The sequence below is a fragment of the Brachypodium distachyon genome, chromosome 1, assembly GCF_000005505.3.
Source record: "Brachypodium distachyon strain Bd21 chromosome 1, Brachypodium_distachyon_v3.0, whole genome shotgun sequence".
NCBI classification, from domain to species: Eukaryota; Viridiplantae; Streptophyta; class Magnoliopsida; order Poales; family Poaceae; genus Brachypodium; species Brachypodium distachyon.
In genome coordinates, this window is record NC_016131.3 from 23,529,384 (window position 1) to 23,551,973 (window position 22,590).

General features: G+C 48.6%; 1 pseudogene; it reads left to right on the plus strand.

Moving 5' to 3' along the window:
* Positions 1–1,874: 1,874 nt before the first annotated feature.
* Positions 1,875–16,168, plus strand: LOC100842700 (annotated as a pseudogene).
* Positions 16,169–22,590: the final 6,422 nt, after the last annotated feature.

The following is a 22,590-nucleotide window of genomic DNA, read 5'->3' on the forward strand; positions in this document are numbered from 1 at the left end:
TATAAAGCTCATCTAAATAAAATAAATATGTAGTTCTTCTTTGAAGATACTTTTACATCTGTATAGAGAAGGTGTGATCCCATTAAATATGTAGTCATTGCGGATCTTTTAGATGCTCCATGCAACCAATGTGGTAATCTCCGTGCAAAATGGAACCATTAGTTCTTGCTTGATAGCTTTAACGTTCTCATGGACAGAGTTCTAAGGTGCAAATGTCGGGCAGATGTGTCTCCAACATGTCTGAGCAAACTGCATTTAAAGAAGAGGTGATCTCTAGTTTCCATGATTTGTTGATTGCAAAGGACACACGTGTGTCATTGAAGGTGGAAGTTTTTCTTGAGTAGCATAGCTCTGGTATTGAGTCTGTCAATCAGCAGGAGCCAGTTCACCATGCTCGTGTCGTGTCCTTTGGTTTGTGTTTTTAAACAACAGTCTTTATGATGATTTTAGTTGGAAGGGCATGCCAACTTTTAGTTGACACTTATTTGAAAGTCTTTGATGTAGATGGTAGAGAAATAAAAGAGAGAATATAACTAACTCTTCCTGAAGAGAGAGAAGATGTATACACTGGTTTTTTTTCAAAACTTTAAAATATGTCTTTCATTTAAAATATAAATCTCCTTGGCACTCGGGAGCCAAAAGAACTTGTTCTGGCTGACTTTGCTATTGTCTTAAAACGGTGAAGACTTTGATCCTACATAAGTTACAAATTTTCTGATGTCATTCATCTTCCACTAGTGTTACCCTCTGCTTTCGACTGTTCTGATGTCATTTTGCGCTCGAAGTTGTGAAATTATGAGCTTTGAGGAGAGATATACCGTGAAAACATTCTGGTCCCCAATTGTCAAACTTCTAAGTCTTTGCTATATGAAATTGTTTGAAGTTACAGATTTTTTAAGTCTGAACGAACAGAAGCTAGCGGAGACAAGCCAGCAATTTAAATTGGTTTTACAAGGATGTTGAGGATATCTTGGGACTTAAATTTATTCATTCACTTGTGTGGTCTTCCTTGTCAGGTTCTTCACCGGTTGACCCGGCTTGCCCTTGTCCTTTCATTTAGTACGTACAGTATGTTTTTACAATGTTCTGTGTGATGATTGTTGCACGACGGTGAATAAATTTTGATCAGAAAGGATTGTTTGTTTTTTTCTCAAGAGTGTGAACAACCGGCTGGGCCACGCCTCACCATTGACTCCAGTCCACGCTCCTTGTGTGAACATGAAATTGAAGCAGGGAGTACTACTATTAAGGTTGGCTGGGAGCCTAAGACTTAAGTCAAATAAAGGCAAAAGTGGACTGACTGAACACGCGGACAGGCCCCATAGAGATAGAGGTATCATTGCGAAACATGCAATAAACGGACCTTGTGCCAGTTTTTCAGATTCAGTTTTATACAGCACATTTCAGGACGCTGTGACCTCTCCGTGCATAGTCGTCATCGCCGGTGCCAGGGATGGCTAATGTTTCAACAACATGCACTCGTATTGGAATCCGGCGATTCTACCGGTGCCGTCATGCACCTAGCGGTGCGGCATCAACCGTTCACATCATCTTGAAGATCCGCACTTTGTCTCAGCTGTATTCCCATCTGCGAAGTGTGCAAGTCAGACTTTACCCATGATGGGTCTCTCCACGTGCATCGTCCTTCCCGTCGCCTCACCATGCTGCAGAGAGATGAAGGCAAGAAGGAGGGCTCGCTGACAGATGGGGCTGGTTAATTGATGTGCACAATCAACTTTGCACTAGTCCATTTTGTTACTTCTACAATTTATTTGAAAGCCCAAATGAACACCGAATTGGATGAAATTTTTAGGATGAGTTTAGAATGGTTTTACCAACATACAGTAAAAGTTTCAATTAATTTAGAGCAATTGTAGGATGAGTTTAGAATGGTAGCACCAGCAACACCGCCGCCAGAATCACCGGGAAGTGGACACACCGGTTCTGGAGTTATAGCGGGAGCAGTTACCGGGGCAATTATGTTCCTCGGACTCCTCTTTGCCACTGCAGTACTTATGGTGCGCCGTCGTCGGAATAAAGAGATGGAGGAGGATGACATGGGCTCAGAAGGAGACGAAGATGTCGAGCCGTTCATGAAGATCGAAATGGGTATGGGGCCAAGGCGGTTCACATACCCCGAGTTTGTGGATGCGACGAGAAACTTTGCCGTTGAGGAGAAGCTTGGGCAAGGTGGCTTCGGTTCCGTATACCGTGGCCACCTGAAGGAGCCATGCTCGCCGTTGCCATAAAGAGATTCTCTAAGGAGTCGTCTATGCGAGGGAAGAAGGAGCACGTGTCGGAGATCAAGCTCCTAAGTAGGCTGCACCACCGGAACCTCGTGCAGCTCATCGGCTGGTGCCATCATGGCCGTGAGCTCCTGCTGGTCTATGAGCTCATAACTGCAGCCTCGACATCCATCTTCATGGCAAAGGCACCTTCTTGACTTGGTCAATAAGGTCAGTCGTCATCTCTTTCTTTGCCCACCTGTATTCATAGGCTGGAAAAAAAACCCGACCCCGTTTCGTCTCCCTGGAGGCGACACGGAGAGCCCAGCCCTAGCGCCGCCAGCTCCCTTCCCCTGCTCCTCCTCCCCGCCGCCGCTGCCGCTGGCCTAGCCGCAGTGGCGGCGGCCCTGTTAGCCACTTAATCCTGAATTGTATCGTTAGCTGTTTACTGTCTTTGTTAGAGAATAAGCAGGAGGGCCACTGCAGCGTGTGCATGTACATGACTTGGTCCTGGTAGTTTGTTAGCTTGCCGTAGTTATAGGCCGGGGTGATCCGCTACGTGGGATGGCACGATTCAGGCAATCACAACGGCATGGTAGAGGGGCGACTGGGTGTCGGATGGCACGTCCAGAATACTCGGTCCAAAGCCTATCTTTTAGTTTTTCAGTTGTAACTAGAAGGAGTTTGAATAAAAGAATAGTAGGAAGAGAAAAGCCGTAAGTTTTACACGGCACCAAACTTTTGTGTCCTGTGTTTCTTCTTCCTAAGTGAGAACGAGCGTTTGCATTGATAGCATTGAGAGAATTAAGAGCCAGAGAGAGTGAGAGCGAGAGTTTGCGTCTACAATTTGTATCAGAGCCCTGATCAGGTTCTGGTGATCACCGATGTCGGACACTCAAGGCGATCGGTCGGCTTCCCGGTTTGTGACTCCGCTGCGTTCACGAACACTGAGTCGTGGCCGGAGCCGCGGGAGGCGATGCGGTGGTCAGGTCGTGGTGCAGCAGGAGGTGGTGTGCAAGGTGCGCGAGGTGAGCGGCGGTGGCGCGATCACCTTCCCCATGCTGACGCGCACCAACTACTCGGACTGGGCGATTCTCATGCGAGTCCAAATGCAAGGCGCCGGCCTCTGGGAGGCGGTAGAAGGGGAGGAGACGTCGGCTTGGCAGGAGCGGCAGACCTTTGGGGCGATCCTGCGCTCGGTGCCGCCCGAGATGATGCGCGTGGTCGCCCCGAAGGACAACGCGCACGAAGCCTGGGAGGCAGTCAGGCTGATGCGTGCTGGTGTCGAGCGCGTCCGCGAGGCAAAGGCACAGAAGCTGCGCAGCGAGTACGAGAACCTCATGTTCAAGAGCGGGGAGTCGATCGAGGACTTCTTGCTGCGGCTCTCAGGACTCGTCACCAATTTGCAGCAAGTCGGTGATGACATCACGGAGGAGAAGGCCGTGAAGAAGCTCCTTCGCGTGGTGCCGCCGAGAATCAAACCGGTGGCCGTCGCGATGGAGTCGTGCCTCGATCTCTCGAGGATGTCGATTGAGGAACTCTCGGGCAGGCTCACTGCCGCCGAGGATGGGCTCAATACAGAGCCACAGGCGGGCAGCCAGTTGCTGCTCACTGAGGAGCAGTGGATGGCGCGCCAAGCTCAACGCGACGGCGGCGGCAGCTCCGCTGGCGGAGGCGACAAGGCACGCGGCAACCCCAAGCCGAAGCCGAAAGGCAAGGCTGCCGGCAGCGCGAACGACTCCGCCGACAAGGCCAAGGCGCCGAAGAAGGGGCGCTGCAACAACTATGGGAATTGTGGCCATTGGGCGCGGGAATGTCGCAAGGCGCGGCGAGAGGAGGCGAACCTGACGCAGGTTCAGGACGATACACCTGCGTTGCTGCTTGCCATGACCAGCGACGTGAATGTGTCGGAGCAGGGCTCTGATGCGCCGCAGACCGAGGATCGTGCGATGCAGCTCGCCGTGGCGCCTGCGGCAAGTCTGAGGCCGGGGGGAGACACGGCCAGGATGGCGGTGGAGCATGTCTACCTGAATGAGGAGCGTGTCATCCCTGTGCCGTCGCCCGACGATCACTGGTTCCTTGATACGGGAGCTAGCAACCACATGGCCGGGAATCGGTCCATGTTCACGGAGCTCGATATGCAAGTGAAGGGTATGGTCAAATTCGGTGATGGTTCTTTGGTGGATATCCAGGGGCGCGGGTCAGTGCTGTTCGAGCTCAAGGACAGTGCACGTCGCGTGATGACGGAGGTGTGTTACATACCCCGTCTGCGCAGCAACATCATCAGCGTCGGGCAGAGGAGCTCATCTTCGACAGAGAGAGACTGCTGTTGGCACGGGTCAGGCGGATGAAAAATCGCTTGTACTCCATGTTCCTGAACCTGACGACGCCGGTGTGCCTACTGGCCAACGCCGGTGACACGGCGTGGAGATGGCACGCGCGCTTTGGGCATCTGCACTTTCGTGGCCTGCACGATCTCGGCGCCAAGCAAATGGTGCGGGGGATGCCGATCATCAAGAGAATGGAGCAGTTCTGTGAAGGCTGTTCACTGGGGAAGCAGCACAGGGTGCCCTTCCCAAGTGCAACTACGCGCCGGGCAGAGGAGCGGCTGCAGCTCGTACATGGCGATCTGTGCGGGCCGATCACTCCAGAGTCTGCGGGTGGTAGGAAGTATTTTCTCTTGATTGTTGATGATCGAAGCAGGTTCATGTGGTTGGAGGTGTTGAGGAGCAAGGATGAGGCTCTCAAGTACTTCAAGAGGATCAAGAACATCGCCGAGAATGAGCATGATCTCAGAGTCAAAGCCTTCCGTACCGATCGCGACGGAGAGTTTAACTCTGAGGAGTTTGACGCCTACTGTGACGAGATGGGCATCAAGCGGTTCACCACCGCTCCCTACTCGCCGCAGCAGAACGGTGTGGTCGAGAGGCGCAACCGCACTGTGGTGGAGATGGCGAGAAGCTTGCTGAAGGGCATGGGTGTGCCAGCCACGTTTTGGGCTGAGGTGGTGAAGACGGCGGTACATATCTTGAATCGATCGCCAACTCGACGCCTTGAGGGGATCACTCCCTATGAGGCGCTGAACAAGCGCAAGCCAGACGTGTCATACTTCCGTACATTCGGTTGTGTGGCGCACGTCAAGATGGTGAAACCTGGGGTGAAGAAGCTCGATGACAGATCGAAGCCGATGGTGTTCGTCGGCTACGAGGAGGGATCGAAGGCCTACCGCGTCTATGACCCTGTGGCACACCGACTCAACATGTCCAGGGACGTGGTCTTTGAAGAAGATCGGCTCTGGGACTGGGAGGCAACCGGCGAAATGCCGGAGAAGGTGGGCGAGCTCACGGTGGAGTACCACGTCGAGCACCTGCACGGGCATGGAGCTGCTTCGGGGAGCACGTCTGCCGCGCCTGCCGCGGCAGAAAGATCGTCTACCTCGACTACGTCTCCAGTAGCAGTAGAACCTGCCGCGGATCCTGCCGCGGCAGACGACGTCGATCGGGCTGAAGCGGCTGCCGCGAAACCTGCCGCGGCAGAAGGTGCCGTGGCAGTGGCGCCGCAGAGGCCATCTCATCCCATGGCGACTCGTGGGCAACATGGGATATTCTTCCCCAATCCCAGGTATAATAAAGATGAATACGATTGCAGTGGTTCGTGTTTGCTTGCTGCAGAGGAGCCTGCAAGTGTTGATGAGGCACTCAAAGATGAATCATGGAAGAAAGCAATGGAGGTTGAAATAGACTCCATTCGCAACAATGGTACCTGGGACTTGGCTACTCTACCAGCTGGACACCGAGCTATTGGGCTCAAGTGGGTGTTCAAAGTTAAGAGAGACCCGGCTGGTAACATCATCAAGCACAAGGCAAGACTCGTTGCGAAGGGGTATGTGCAGAGGCAGGGGTGGATTTTGATGAAGTATTCGCTCCTGTAGCTCGGCTGGAAACTGTGCGTCTGCTGTTGGCATTGGCGGCACACAGTGGGTGGCAAGTGCACCATATGGATGTTAAATCCGCCTTTCTTAATGGAGATCTAGCCGAGGAAGTTTATGTGCACCAACCGGCCGGTTTTGTGGATTGGGAAAACTCTAGCAAAGTACTGAAGCTAAGAAAGGCCTTGTATGGTCTTCGTCAGGCACCACGAGCGTGGAACTCAAAGCTTGATGAGACACTTACATCACTGGGTTTTGAACGCTGTCCAATTGAGCATGCACTGTACCGGCGAGGGAATACTGAAGATTTTCTGCTGGTGGGAGTGTATGTGGATGATCTGGTCATCACGGGCACTCAGGTTGGTGAAATTGAGAAGTTCAAGTTGCAGATGAGTGAGCTCTTTCAAATGAGCGATCTCGGTCTGTTGAGCTACTACTTGGGGATTGAGGTGGTGTAAACTGAAGAGGGAATCACACTCTGTCAAGCTAGCTACGCCACAAAGATCCTTGAGCAGGCGGGAATGAGTGGCTGCAATGCATGTCACACGCCTATGGAGAGCCGACTGAAACTGAGCAAAAGTGATGGGGGTGAGTCTGTTGATGCAACCCGGTACCAAAGCGTGATCGGGAGCCTCAGATATTTGGTGAACACCCGGCCAGACATAGCACATGCTGTTGGGATAGCAAGCAGTTTCATGGAGTCACCTAGTGTGCATCACTGGGCCGCAGTGAAGCAAATACTGCGGTATGTATGAGGTACAACTGGCTATGGATGCAGCTACAAGAGAGGCTCTAAGGGAGCTGCACTGGTCGGCTACAGCGACAGCGACTTAGCAGGAGACACTGATGATCGGAAGAGTACCAGCGCATGGTGTTTTTCTTCGGTGACAGCATCGTCACTTGGGCCTCGCAGAAGCAGAAGATTGTTGCATTGTCATCCTGCGAGGCGGAGTACATCGCGGCAGCAGGTGCAGCTTGCCAAGGGGTGTGGCTGAGCAGGCTGCTGGCCGAGATGCTTGGAACTAAGCCACTTCGGTTCAGGCTGTTGGTGGACAATAAGTCAGCGATAGCTCTCTGTCACAATCCTGTGCATCATGACAGGAGCAAGCACATTGACACTCGCTTCCATTACATTCGGCAGTGTATTGAGGAGGAGAAGGTCGACGTTGATCATATTGGAACCAACGATCAAAGAGCTGATATTCTCACCAAGGCGCTCGTGCGAGTCAAGTTTATTGAGATGAGACTCATGCTCGGCGTGAAGGAGGTAAAGCAAGTTGTTCAGGATTAGGGGGGTGAAATGTTAGCCACTTAATCCTGAATTGTATCGTTAGTTGTTTACTGTCTTTGTTAGAGAATAAACAGGAGGGCCACTGCAGCTTGTGCATGTACACGACTTGGTCCTGGTAGTTTGTTAGCTTTCCGTAGTTATAGGCCGGGTTGATCCGCTACGTGGGATGGCACGATTCAGGCGATCACAACGGCATGGTAGAGGGGCGACTGGGCGTGGGATGGCACGTCCAGAATACTCGGTCCAAAGCCTATCTTTTAGTTTTTCAGTTGTAACTAGAAGGAGTTTGAATAAAAGAATAGTAGGAAGAGAAAAGCCGTCAAACTTCTGTGTCCTGTGTTTCTTCTTCCTAAGTGAGAACGAGCGTTTGCATTGATAGCATTGAGAGAATTAAGAGCCAGAGAGAGTGAGAATGAGAGTTTGCGTCTACAGGCCCCTCGTCCGCCTCCAAAGGTGGTGGTCGGAGAGGATTCGTGGCCAGCGTCTCCTCGCGGCGAGCGGCGTTCCTTTGGCGCAGCGGGCGGCATGGCTGGCATGCTGGAGATGATGCGAGAGCGACGCACGCGCCGTCGTGGGGGCTCCGGTGCCTGGTGGCAGGCTGCAGTTGGCCGGGGTGGCGGCATCCGCCTAGATCTGAGGCTCCTCGCCTGGATCTGGGATGTTGCGCCTCCTCCGGTGGCAGGCTCAGCGCTGGCTGGCCTGGGGTTGTGGGGTAGCGCCCCCCATGGTGGTCTGAAGCTCCCCTTGCCGTGTGGGTGGCTTGCCGCTCAGGTCCCTGCTGCTCTTTTCCCCTTTGTCCATTGCTGCTGTCCCCTGCCATGGATGGGTGGAGTCGAGTGGAATCTCGGGCCGGCGTTCGCCGGCTCCTTCAATGACGTCGCCTGCAGGTGTCGTAGCCCTCTTTGAGGCATTGCGGTGACCTCTCCCTCAGATCCGGGTGAAAACCCTAGGTCCCTTGGAACGGGTAGCGACGGCACGTTTGTGTCGCTGGCTCCTTGGAGATGCTATCTTGGATCTGTGAATTCCTTATTGGTGGGGTGGTGTTGGTGGATGGCGGGGAGCAGCCTTTCCAGGCTTAGTTCTTCGACTGTCGTCGATTCTTTGTTCGTGCTTCGCGACGAGCTTCATGTTCCTGATGTTGCCTTGGCTGTTCGGTGCCTTTCAACGGCGTGAATGGCCATCTTTTCTTCGCATTCCTCGAGGTTGTCCTGCGGCGGTCAAGTTTCTTTGTTCGTGCTTCGCATTGCCCTTCAACGCTGTCTCGGTGGTGTGAGGTCCTTCGATCACGCTTGCTACGCTCGTTGGCCTATTGCTCTGTTGGTCGTGGTGATAACAGCTGAGTTGGCAAAGATGCTTGTGTGCGTTGCAATGTCTCGGTGTTGTGTGGCTTTTCGATGGCATTAAGAGTGCTCCTCTAGCGATGCATGTGTGCTTTGTTGTGGCGTTGATCGTTGTGTAAGGCATTTCGGATTGCTTTTTTATTCTCTGTAACTCTTCTTCTTAATATATTGAAAGCAGCGTTGCTGACTTTCGTAAAAAAAAAATCTCTTTCTTTGCTAAATTTGTGTTCGGTTTCATTGTAAGCTAGCATGCATTAATTCATATCCTGTGTATATCAAATTAAGACGACGACTGAACCATGTTGATTGAAATGACATGATGAATATTGTTCTTGGGCTGGGCTCTGCACTTCTCTACTTGCATGAGGAGCGGGAGCAATGCGTGGTGCACCGTGACATCAAGCCAAGCAACGTGATGCTCGACGACTCGTTCAACGCCAAGCTAGGCGACTTTGGGCTGGCAAGGCTCATGGACCACACCGTCGGGATCCAGACGATGACATCTGTTTCAGGCACCCCGGGCTACATGGACCCCCAATGTGCGATAACCGGCAGGGCGAGTGCCGAGTCCGACGTGTACATCTTCGGCGTCGTTCTGCTGGAGGTGGCATGTGGCAAGAAGCCAGTGAGCAACTGAGCATGCGCGCCGACCTGCAGGAGAACGGGTTCTTCCAGCTGGCTGAGTGGGTGTGGAAGCTGTATGGCCAGGGAGCCATCCTCGAGGCCGTCGATGCGCAACTGAATGGCGAGTACGACGCGCTCGAGGATGAGAGAGTGATGGTCGTCGGTCTCTGGTGCGCCCGCCCATCCATCAGGAAAGCCATGGAAACGCTGCAGTCCAAGGATGGCTGCCCACTGCCGGTGCTCCCCGGCAAGATGCCCGTGCCGATGTACGCGTCGCTACAGGACGACGACGGGCTGTCATTGTCGACGACGTCATCCAGCATGACGGCGGTGACGCACACCTCTTCTTCCTCCAGACGCTAGCACTTCCACCGGTTCGAATTATGGACTCGTCTTCTCTGCTGAAGCATCAGTCCTAGGAGGAGTATGTATTATTGGGTCTGTACCGTCTGTTCATACTTCATACTCGTTTCTATTTGTTTGAAAGGCGCTGGCACCGAGATTAGTTTCTGATGCTTTCCGCCTGATGGTAAACTCACTTCTGTTCTTTCTCTGCCCTTATTTATTGCTTGAACTGCTCGATTCATTTCGAGCAATACAGTTGTTCTAGCGATAAAGAGCGTGTAATCATCTCGAGTTTCATAGTTACTGCTAGCGACTTAAGAGTAGAATTGATGACATTTTATACAGATGGGAATTGCAGAGTTGGAGTGTGTTTACACTAGAAAAGAAAGAGGCAATAATTTTTTGACGAATATAGCAGGTGTTCTGCTTTTGCATTAAGAAGGGGAGAACTGTACAATCAAGATGGGCAAACTATTTTCAGATCGCCAGTCCGAAACAATGACCATCCCGTGGCTTACTGAATTTGAAACTATCCAGTAACAGCAAGATTCCTGTCCAACGAGCCGGAGAAAAGTTATGCCCACTGCCCATACATACATTTCAATTACTGTCACCTGCACTACAAAAACATTATTTATTTTTTCTTCAGTAAACGAGATGAGAAAATCTAACAATGGTTGATTGCAATAACTTACACATTAGTGGGCAAGTAAATTTTAGGCTAATGGCATTCACTGGTATGGATAGACTAACTGGGGCTGATGAGCCAGTGCTGGAGAATGCAGTTCCTCCCGCCAAGCTTCGTAATCTTGATGAAATCGCAGGCTATCCATCTTGCTCCACACTGTATCTGTGCTTGGTGGAACCGGTAGGAGATGATAGTTGAGGAGTTGTTCGACCGCTTTAGGTAGCAATAGATTGTGTGCTCCTTGAGATACATTATGTTTTCTATTGCTTTTGACCTTTTGTCATAACTTACTGTAACTCTTAGCTAGCTACACTCCAGTTTTAATTGCCAGGAGAGTGTGTTAGATTTACTTGTTCTCTCCGTGAAGGAATGCCGACATATAGATAGCTGGATGATCACCGAACGCCCAATGCATCGCCGAAATGTATTTGGTTCCACCATGGCTATTGCTGGTAAATATGGTCTGTTAGCGTTGGTAGACAACCAAATTAGCATGTACTATCTCCGCTCCTAAATATAAGATGTTCTAAATTTGTAGTGAGTCAAATTTTTACGTTTAACCAAGTTTATAGAAAATGTACAAACATCTATAATATCAAATAAGTATTAATGAAGATATATAGCACGAGGAATTTAATAAAACTAAACTAGAGTGTAGATGTTGACAGATTTTTCTATAAATTTGGCCCAATTTTAAAAATTTGAATTACGACAAAGCTAGAACTTTTTTAATATCGAAAAAGGGTTTTCACCCCGTTCCATCACGAAACGAAACATAGTGTCACGTTTAAGCTCACGTCTTACAGACCTTACAAAGTAGGCCAAATGGTACTGAAAATACGGCAAAAGCCAGCGACAAAGTAATAGACTACTTCAAGATTCAGCGACAAAGAAGTTCAGTAAGTTAGACGCATCGTCGCCTTCATTTCAGTCGCTTGCGGGGTCTCGGGCGCCATCTTCATCAGTATACGCTGCTTCTTCACACAGGAAGCAGCAGAGGGGCTTGGGCTTCTATTGATCTGGTCTCCAGGGTTGTGATGAATCTGTCCCGGTTCAGCTGATCTTTTCTTGGAGCAGTGCAGCTTCCAGCACTTTAATAAGCGGAAAAGCCTCTGCCAAAGGACCTGCACACTCATCCAGGTAAGCCTAGTAAACACCTCATCGTTTCTGAATTTCCATAGTATCCACAACAAAGTGCACACTCATGGCAGTAGAAATCATATTGATCATAACATTTCGTTTATTGTTCAACAACAAAGTGGCCACATGCTCATAGTTAGATAAATCAGGTTTTTGAACAATGATGGCTAGTTCTTTCCAGAAAAATTTAGCAACTGCACATTCAAAGAACAGACGTGATATAGATTCAGGTTTAATACAAAATACACAAGTTTTCTCAGCGAGTTCTTGCCTTTTGGCCAGGTTATCTCTAGTGAGAACCTATTATTACTTCATAGCCACAAGAACATATGCACCCTAGGCGAAACATGCTTGTTCCAGAGAGCAGGAAGGTATTATTGTCCAAAACAGGGACATTTTAAAGGTAAATCATGGTTAATCCTGTCAAAATTAGGTTATTTATACTAAATCTAGGCAAAGCAAACAATTTCATGTGAATCCTGTCAAAACTATGTAATTTACGCTCAAAACAACTCTTAAACTCGTCATTTGCACCCACGTCAACAAACTCAACACCTAAACAAAATTTGCAGCAAACGGGTACATTCAAACATTCCACTCCCATCTAGCTCTACGCACAGTTTCACTACCACCCTAAAGAACAACAAGTCATATTCCAACTCCAGCAGAAATTTTGGCTTCTTCCAGCTCCTGCCTAAATAGAGGCAGCCTAGGGCATCTGCGATAGTTTGTGTGTTGGCTTGTTGGTTAAAGTGTTCATGTCAGGCCTCTTTCAATGCTCTTGCGGTGTACTTTCTCCTAAACGCCCACATCAAATTTTTGCCTAAATGGGATAGAGGTGACGAGTAGAGAGTATAAGGTTGTCTATTATGCTCAATATTGCTTATTTAGTTATTTATGCAAACCAACACAAAATCATTAAATCTCTCTCTATAATAACTATTTTAAATATAACACTGAGAGACAATCCAGTGGAGAAGTTGTCGCTTAACACTTATTATCAACTAAAAGACAACTTTTAAGAGATAATGCATTGTGAGAAGCCTCGCTAAACCACAGCAAACCATACAAGTATTCCGATAGATTGTATCTACTCACTAATCCAAACATAAAATGGCAAATCCTAATATGAGAAAACAAATACAAGGACATCCTTGAGCTTCTATCACACGTCTATATATCCTTGTTGCTTGTTGCTAAATTGGTTCTTAATTTAGAGTTGTAGATGTTGGTATATTTTCTACAAACTTGGCCAAAGTTTAATAAGTTTGACTTAGGACAAATATATGGCGTTTTACAATTAGGGACGAAGCAAGTACATCACTAGTTTTGCATTGGAAGTGGTGAAATTATGATCTTTGAGGGGAGATATACCGTGAAAACAGTTTCTGGTCCCCAATTTTCAAACTTCAGGTCTTTGCTATATGGAGTTGTTTAAGGTTAGAGATTTCTTGCAGTCTGAACTAACAGAAGCCAGCAATTTAAATTTGTTTTACAAGGATGTTGAGGATATCTTGGGACTTGAATTTATCCATTCACTTGTGTGGTCTTCCTTGTCAGGTTCTTCACCGGTTCACCCAGCCTCCTCTTGTCCTTTCATTTGAGCTGTTTTTCTGTGATAAACAATTTGTGTTTGTGATGATTCTGGATGCAAAACGGTGAACATGCTTTGATCTGAAAGGAATGTTTGCCTTTTTGTCAAGAGTGTGAACAACCGGCTGGGCCTTGCCCCACCATTGACTCCAGTCCACGCTCGGACCATCAACGAGTGGTGTGAACATGCAACTGTTTACGGAGTACTATTAAGGTTGGCTGAGAGCCTGAGTCTTGGTCAAACAAAGGCAAGTAAGTGGACTGACTAGCACATCCGAACAGGCCCCATAGAGATATCATTGCGATGGAACAAGCAATAAACGTACCGGTCTTTGATCCAGGCTTCCAGATTCAATTCTCTACAGTTTAATTCACACACATTTGAGGATCGACGCGGTGACCTCTGTGCATCGTCGCCATCGCCGGTGCCAGCCAGGGATGGCGAGCTTTTCACCAACCTGCACTCATGCCATTCTCCTTGTTCTCGTCTTCCTCTTCTCCAGTCGCTACGTTCCTCATCCTGCCGTCTCCTTGTCCTTCGACTACCAAACCTTCACCTCAGCAGATCAGAAGGACTTCAAGATCGAAGGCGATGCATCCTTCAGCGTTGGACTGATCGACATCAGCGCGAACAAGTTATCTGGCATCGGCCAAAGCAAGGGCCGGGTGTCGTATGATGCCCGGCCGTTGCTGCTGTGGGACAAGGCAACCGGCGAGGTGGCTAGCTTCACCACGCGGTTCAACTTCACCATCAATCCAACGAGCATCAACAACAAAGGGACCGGCATGGCCTTCTTCCTCGCCGGCTACCCGTCGAGGCTACCCGACAAGTGCCCTGCTTACACCTTTGGCCTCACCAACCAGAATCCGAACGAAACGGCATCCGGTGACGGGCGGTTCGTGGCGGTGGAATTCGACACCTTCAACGACACCATCATATCCGACCCCAACACCACCTACGACCACCTTGGCATCGACGTCAACTCTCTCAGATCGGTCCAGACATTGACGCTGCCGAGCTTCAGCCTCATGGGGAACATGAGCGCCCAGATCGAGTATGACAATGTTTCCAGCATTTTAGCTCTGACGTTATGGCTCGGTGATCGCCGAGACATCAGTTACAACCTTAGCTCCAAGGTTGACCTCAAGAGCGCACTTCCAGAGCAGGTTGCCGTGGGCTTCGCTGGGGCCACGTCCACCTCCGTGGAACTTCATCAACTACAGTCTTGGTTCTTCAACTCGTCGCTGGAGCCACCACCAGAAGCCGTCCTACCACCAGCGGCACCGCCGCCGCCATTGGAATCGTCAGGAAGAGGATCCACCGGTTCTGGAGTTATAGCCGGAGCAGTTACAGGGGCAATTCTGTTCCTCTTGCTCCTCTTTGCCACTGCAGTACTTGTGGTGCGCCGTCGTCGTCAGAATAAAGAGATGGAGGAGGATGACATGGGCTCTGAAGGAGACGAAGACGGCGAGCCGATCATGGAGATCGAAATGGGCATGGGGCCAAGGCGGTTCCCATACCATGAGCTTGTGGATGCGACGAGAAACTTTGCGGCTGGGGAGAAGCTTGGGCAAGGTGGCTTCGGTGCGGTGTACCGTGGCCAGCTGAGGGAGCCTGTGCTCGCGGTGGCCATAAAGAGGTTCTCTAAGGAGTCTTCTATGCAAGGGAAGAAGGAGTACACGTCAGAGATCAAGGTCATAAGCAGGCTGCGCCACCGGAACCTGGTGCAGCTTGTTGGCTGGTGCCATCATGGCCGTGAACTCCTCCTGGTCTATGAACTCATGCCAAATCGCAGCCTCGACATCCATCTCCATGGCAAAGGCACCTTCTTGACATGGTCAATAAGGTTGGCTGTCATCTCGTTTATTATATGTTTGCAAAATAAATTGTTCGATTTCATTGTAAACTAGCATTAATTCATCAATCTTCTGTGTATATCAAATTAAGATGACGATTGATCCATGTTAATTGAAATGGCAGGATGAAGATCATTCTCGGGCTGGGCTCTGCACTTCTCTACTTGCACGAGGAGTGGGAGCAGTGTGTGGTGCACCGGGACATCAAGCCGAGCAACGTGATGCTTGATGAGTCCTTCAGTGCCAAGCTTGGTGACTTCGGACTGGCAAGGCTCATGGACCACACCGTCGGGATCCAGACGATGACGGCGATTTCAGGCACCCCGGGCTACATGGACTCCCAGTGCGTGATAACTGGCAGGGCGAGCGCCGAGTCCGACGTATACAGCTTCGGCGTCGTTCTACTGGAGGTGTCCTGTGGCAAGAGGCCACTGAGCATCAACGACCAGAAGAATAACGTCTTTCATCTGGCTGAGTGGGTGTGGAAACTCTATGGCCAGGGAGCCATCATTGATGCTGTCGACGCGAGGCTGGACGGCGAGTACGATGCGGTTGAGGCGGAGAGGGTGATGGTCGTGGGGCTCTGGTGCGCGCACCCGGATCCGAGCGCGCGCCCGTCCATGAGGGCAGCCATGGCCACGCTGCAGTCCAAGGATGGCTGCCCACTGCCGGTGCTCCCCGGCAAGATGCCCGTGCCGATGTATGCCGCGCCGCGGGAGGACGGCTTGCACGACGGGCTGTCGTTGTCGACGTCGTCGTCCACGGCGGTGACACACACCTCTTCATCCTCCAGCACTAGCACTTCCACTGCCGGTTCAAATTTCAAGGACTCCTCTTCTCTGCTGAAGCATCAGTACTAGGAGCTGTTGGTTGTCCGGGTTGTTGAATGTGACAGCACACACCGGCCGTCAATAATTGTGATGTTAGGGCAGGATGTCATTGTCCCTAGGTGTTATGGTCTGCATCTTGTCGTCGGGCCGGGATTTCAAGTCGCTGATGTTGATACGTTTTCAATCCAGTGGGTCTGTTTGAAAGATAAGCGAACTGAAACCCTGTAAAATGTTAAAGGTTTGGTTTTGATGCCTTGGTAGCAAAATTCGCAAGGAAATTGATGTGTGCATATGCTAGTTCATTTCACAATTTGCAGGGCCCAATCTGTGCTTCCTAGTTAATTAATCAACGTGAAGAAAAGTCTTTATTCACGTATCGATCATGCACGTAATTCTCTGTTCTTTGGATGGCTACACAGCTGAGACTCTTTTTTTGCGAGGATAGATACACAGCGGAGACTTGGCACTACCTTACAGTGCCGACAGGCATCGGAAACCTACATGTGCGGTTGAGATGTCGGGTGTACCCATTTTTTTTTTTCCATTGACGATCTTTTTTTGAGGGAAATTTCCATTGACGATCTGTGAAGATAGATTTTTTTTATTAGTTCCTCCGATCCATATTACTTGTCTCAAATTTGTCCAAATATGGATGTATGAAAAGACCTCGATGTCGTCTAGAGGGGGAGGGGTGAATAGGTGTTTTAAAACTTTTATGAATTTGGTTCTATATATACTAAATGCGGAATTAAACTAGTCGGATATTTTCAAGCACAAATCCTAAATATGCTAGGCTCAACTATAATGCACCAACAACTTAAGTAATAACAAGATAAGCACTTATATTAATCAATAAGCTAGCACAAGATACATAAGATAGCACAAAGCACATCTATTACTATATATTAAATTGGAGTTGGTGGTGATTGCCGCGGGCGCCGTACGTCAACTTCATTAAATTTACATGAGTATGCCACCGCCCCCTCTTGTACGTCCCGATGCGAACCCCACTCCCTTCGTGTAAAAAAAACCCTCTCTCTTGTCTTCCTGACCAGCGCTCGCCGCCTCCTCCGACCCCTGCTTCTCCTCCCTCCGCCGCAAGCCTCGCATCTCGTTCTGCACGCCGCAGCCACCCTCCACCTCTGCGAGCGCCGTCTCCGCCGGCAAAGATCTATGGACGGCCCGTCTCCGCCGGCAAAGATCTATGGACGACCCGTCGCCGCCGCGCTTCTCCCCTGCGCACGCCATCATGGAGTCTGGATCCGCCGCCGCCGCAGCCATGGATAATAAACGATCTGAGAGAGAGTCGATGAGCCAGTCCATCGGGGAAGATGAGGTGGACGAGCCGTGGAGATGAGAGAGTGGCGACGAGGCGACGTGTCTCTGAAGTCGCTCACGCACGCGAAAGTCAACCATGGCCGCCGAGGCAGCAACAGCAGAAGAGGCGCCGCATGAAGCGGTGGCGGCCCTCGCGAGCTCGCTGCAGCCACACATGGCCTTGGCCTTCTTTGCATTGGCTGCATGCACTGTGGCGAGATCGGCAGAATCGGAGCGTTGTCTCTCTTCCATGACCATGCCCCATTCCCTCTTCCCCGACCACGGTGTGCCCCAGTTGCCCTGTCTCTAGAGGCGAAGCACCGCAGCTAACGAGGCGCAGTCCGGCGAGATCCAGGCAGAGACAAGGAGATGTGGGGTCAGTGAGGATAGAACGATCCACTGCCTTGTGCTTCACCTCTCGTGAGCTCCTCATTCAGATTCATTCCTTGATTCGACAAATCAATGAACTCAGCCTCTATTAGGACATAGGGCGATGGAGATTTTTTTTTCCTTTTTTTCTGAGATTATGTTTTGGTTGTTTGTTCTTTCCAGATATTTGTTCTTGCATTGTTCTATGACAAATCTTGTTACTTTCCTTTCATGGTTCATATCTTTCTTCCAAATATTCATGTTTCTAGTCTTGTTTCATTTAGTTCTTGCAATTAGTTCATGGTCAGGGAAGACAAAGAGGAAAAGGAGATTACAATTAGAATATAATAAAACCATAAGAGGAGGAATAGCAGGAAGAGATTTGGCCAATCTGAATCAGCCCAACCTGATTCGATTTCCCAATCAATAAGTATCTTTTGCATCTGTTGTATGAGGCCACCTGGTGTATTTATATACATGTACTCACATCCTTCAGATTTTTAGTGTGTTAGATTTATATGCTTTGGGCTGGGAAGATTAGAATCCTTAGATAGTGTATACAAGTGACGACCATCTTGTGTTTGGGCCGTGGCAGCGCACGGGCATTTCCACTAGTATATGATAATATATGACTTCAATCACGATGACTATCACAAATTAAAGCACAAGTGATGAACTCGGTTTAGGAATACCCGAGGCACGCGGAGACGATGATTTATCCCGATGTTCACTTCCTAGGAAGCTAATCACCGTTGGAGAGGTGTGGACACCACAAGAGGTATCCCGAATAACCGTGAAAGGGCACACTCGACTCTTTGAGCCTCCCACACCAAAGTAGGAGCTCAATCACTAAGGCGGCTAGCTTCTTCCTCCACTCTGGAGATGGCAAGCTCCACAACCACTTCACAAAGCCCACAAAGGGGAACCTCGGGCCTCTTCACAATCTCCACGAAGAGGTCACCGGGGCAACAACCACTAAGCCGTCTAGGAGGAGAACCTCCAAGAGTAACAAGCTCAAGGACTCTCACTCGAACTAATCAAGGTGGAGAGCTCAAACCAATGCACCAAATGCAAAGCAAGAACACAAGAAATGCTCAAATCCCTCTCTCCCAAATCTCACCCAAATCAACAAATGGAATGGAGAAATTGGAGAGGAGGAACAAAGGAGGAACTCAACAAATGAATCCTCCAACTAGATCCACAAAATCCCTTCAAATAGATGAAAGATTTGGGGCTTGGGGGAGGTGGATAAAGCTCTCAAAGATGGGGAAATTTCGGCTCCAGGAACCCTAGACCCGATGGGGAAGAAGACTCCTATTTATAGGGCCCTCAAAATCTGCCCGTTAGACACAGATTTTGCGACCCGGAGGCAATCCTGGAGGCTCCGGGATTAAATCCAGACCAAACCCGAAGCTACTGGACACACCCGGAGGCAATGCCGGAGGTTCCGGATTTAAATCCAGGCTGCCCAAAACTGTAGCGCAACACACACGAAAACGGCGATAACTTTTGCAAACGAACTCCGATTTTGATGAACTTGGTCTCGTTTCGAAGAAGACAACGAGCTCTACAAACTCATACAGAAATCCAACAAAGATCAACCAAAAGAGATGATGCAAAATATGCAAAGGCTTGAGCACTCTACGCACGATGAGTTCAAGCTATCGCCCGAAAGCCCCTCTGGATAGAATGGCTGTCGAACCTATAAACCGGTCTCTCACCAAACTCCTTGAGACCGGTAAAACTAGGAAAACCTAGCTAGAATATACCTTTGCCTTGAGCAATCCACTTTAGGTTGATGTTGATGTTCATGTTTGTCTCACGTTGGAATACTTCTTTTGATCACGGTCACTTGGTGAAGATTGTCAATTTGGTCTCCCATACTCCAGTGTGGAGACCATTACTTTAAGAAAATCTTCACATGTACATCACCACCAAATAGACGGCAAGGTTCAAGCATGTACTCTGTTTGTATGCTCATCTTGAACTTGCACAATTCAACTTTGATGACCGTCTCCATATGGGCTATAAAAGGTTGTTCCTTCAAATCTCTCCCATATGTATCACCTAACCCTCAACCAAGTAACATATACATAGTATGGGTTAGTCCACAAGTTCAATATATGATTGCTTACCATATGCTTCATGCATATAATCCTCGAGGTGCTTTTCTTGAACTTGCTCTTCTCAACCTTCATGAATCATCACCACTTGATGTCATCTCTCATGGGCTATATGAAATCTTCCTTTTTGATCCAAACCCATGAGTTGCACCTAACCCACATATAGGTATACCAAATACATAGTTTATGGGTTAGTTCACAAAGGCAATTGACAAATGCTTACCGTACCACTAGATCACACACGGTACATCATTTATGCTTGTGTGTTGACCAATAACTTGAATCCACTCTTTGCACTTCATTTCGGTGAACCTTCATATTTGCTTCACTTTCCATCTTTATGATATCTTGAAGCCAATAATGAACTCTTCACTTAACCTTCATTAGTTCAAGACTTAATCACCAAATGCATTCTCATGACCATACATGGGATTCACCATGAATATCACTTTGGTCTTCTTTATTCTCTATCGCAATATCTTGAGACACATAATGGATTCTTCACTTGAGTGCTTGCTCCATAACTCGGTCAACCATGGCTCAACTCATGAGCACACCATAACCTTGTCATGAAGCCATATCTTGAATCATTATCTTGCAATCATTATCTCAAGATCTTAATCTTCATGGGAACTTCACCTTCTTCTTCTTGACAATATTTGATTCGCTCATTGAAATCCAATAACTTCATGTCTTCAATTCCATATACTTTGCTTAGTACCATTCCTTCATATAAAGCTCAATGCAAACACTTATGCAAAAAGATTGTCATCGGATACCAAAACCACACATCCAATTGTCAACAACTCAATGTATATCTTTATCTTCATGACATTTATCATTGAATTAACCAAGTGCTCTTCATTCATTGCCTATGAAACATTCCTTCAAATGTATCTCAACTAAAACATTAATCCATAGGGATTGTCGTTAATTACTGTAACATCCCAAAAATTTCAAACTTTTACATGTGCATTACATCCATGAGCATCATGCCACAATTGCATATTTGAATTCAAATTTGAATCTCAAAAGGATTTAAAAGATTTTATTTCAATTTAAACCCTAGGGTTTACACCCATTTGAGCTTTGAATCTTCAAACCAATAAGGTTTATTTATAAAAGGGGTTTATTGCATAAATGAGCTATCCCATAATTTTTGGATAATTATTTGGAGTTGAAAAACTATTTTATTTAAATAGTTATATAGCCCTAAAGGCATTTATAGGGAAAATGTATTTTTATATATTTTATTTGGAGGGAAAATCACTCCCAAAAATTGAATCATGATAAAACATGATTTTACAAATTTTCTGGAATTTATTTGGACCAATTTGGAGTTCAAAATCAAAAGATATCAAAGAAATAAGAAAAACAGAAAAAGAAAAAGCAAAAGAGTAAAACCGAACCGGCCCGGCCCACTTGGACCGAACCGGCCCAGCACGAACCGACCACCGAGCCGAACCACAGCCCAACCCGCGCCTGAGCCGCGGGACACTGACAGGCGGGGCCCGCCTGTCGGGTCCGTCTTCCCCGGACGGCAAGCCTCGTCGGTCATGGCGACATCTCCACGGGCGCCATCGCCGGGATCGCCTTCCTCTGTGTTCCCCGCGACATTCCCCGCGCGTCAGTTTAAAGCCCCGAGCCCCCTCTCTCATTACCCCTTTTCCCCACGCTCGATTACGCGCCGGTTAGTCCCGGATTGCTCACCGGAGTTTCGTTCGGCCGCTGCCGTCGCCGCCGCTCTGGTGTGGTTTTCGCGCCGCCGACCACGCACCTTTCATCCTCTCTCCCGGGCGCACACCGTGACGCGAATGGTCTCCTCTTTGGAGCTCCGCAGCACCCCGACCGCGCCGCTCCCATGCCCACCAACCGCCGTCGCCTGCCGTCCCGAGGCTGCCCGCCCGTGCTGAACGTCCGTCCTCGCCCGAGCGCCGACCGCCCGCACCCGTCCGCCTCCAACCAGCGCCGACCGCCCGCGCCTGTCGCCGTCGCCCGCCGCCCGAGCGGAGCCCGACCGCGCCGCCACCAGCCACCGCCGCCGTCTCCCTCAGCTCCGGCCGTGTGCGCCGCCCTGGGGTAAACCCTAGCCCCCATCCAATCACGTCGTGCCACGTGGCAGAGCGATTTTCCTTTTCTTTTTCGGCTAAGATTAAAATTGCACTTTTACAGATTAGTCCCTGTAACTTCAAAGCATCGTAACTTTTAGACCGGTTGTCCAAAAATTATGATCCACACCTTTCTGGAATCGTCACAACTTGTAGAATATTTTGGCACTGTCCATTTTCAAATTTGAATATTTGAATCACATTAAAATTACAGAATAGTGTTTAATGCCTATTAAATCATAACTAATTATTTAGAAGTCCTTTTTGAATGAAACCAGTGCCCAAAATTTTATTTAATTGTCCTCTGTCCAATGGAACAGAGAAATAAATATTTTGAATTAATTTCTTGGCTGATGCTAATAAAACCTCATTTTAGGGTTTAAACCCTAACCTTTGCTATTTGTTTAAAACCCTAATTACATGTGTTTAATTATCAATGTTTTGGACCAGTAGGTCACCCGAATAAAATAAACCCAATCATGTCACATGTTTGCATCGCATCATAGCATACATTCTTTTGTCATGTTTGAATTGTGTGTTTATGTGTGTGTATATTGTTTGTATTTGAATAGTTTTCTCGGAGAGCGAACCTTGTGATTGTGACGAGTGTTTGAACTCCAACTGCTACCAAGGCAAGTTCACTTTGACCATCATCCCATTATTTTATCATGCACTAGATTTTATTAGTTGCATTATTACGATTATTATTGTATCTATGCTAGCTATGATCTGTCTTAGTAGTATAGGATGCCTTGCCATGTCCACACCACCAATCGCCATCGTAGTAGTAAGATGCTATGCTATGTTAATAT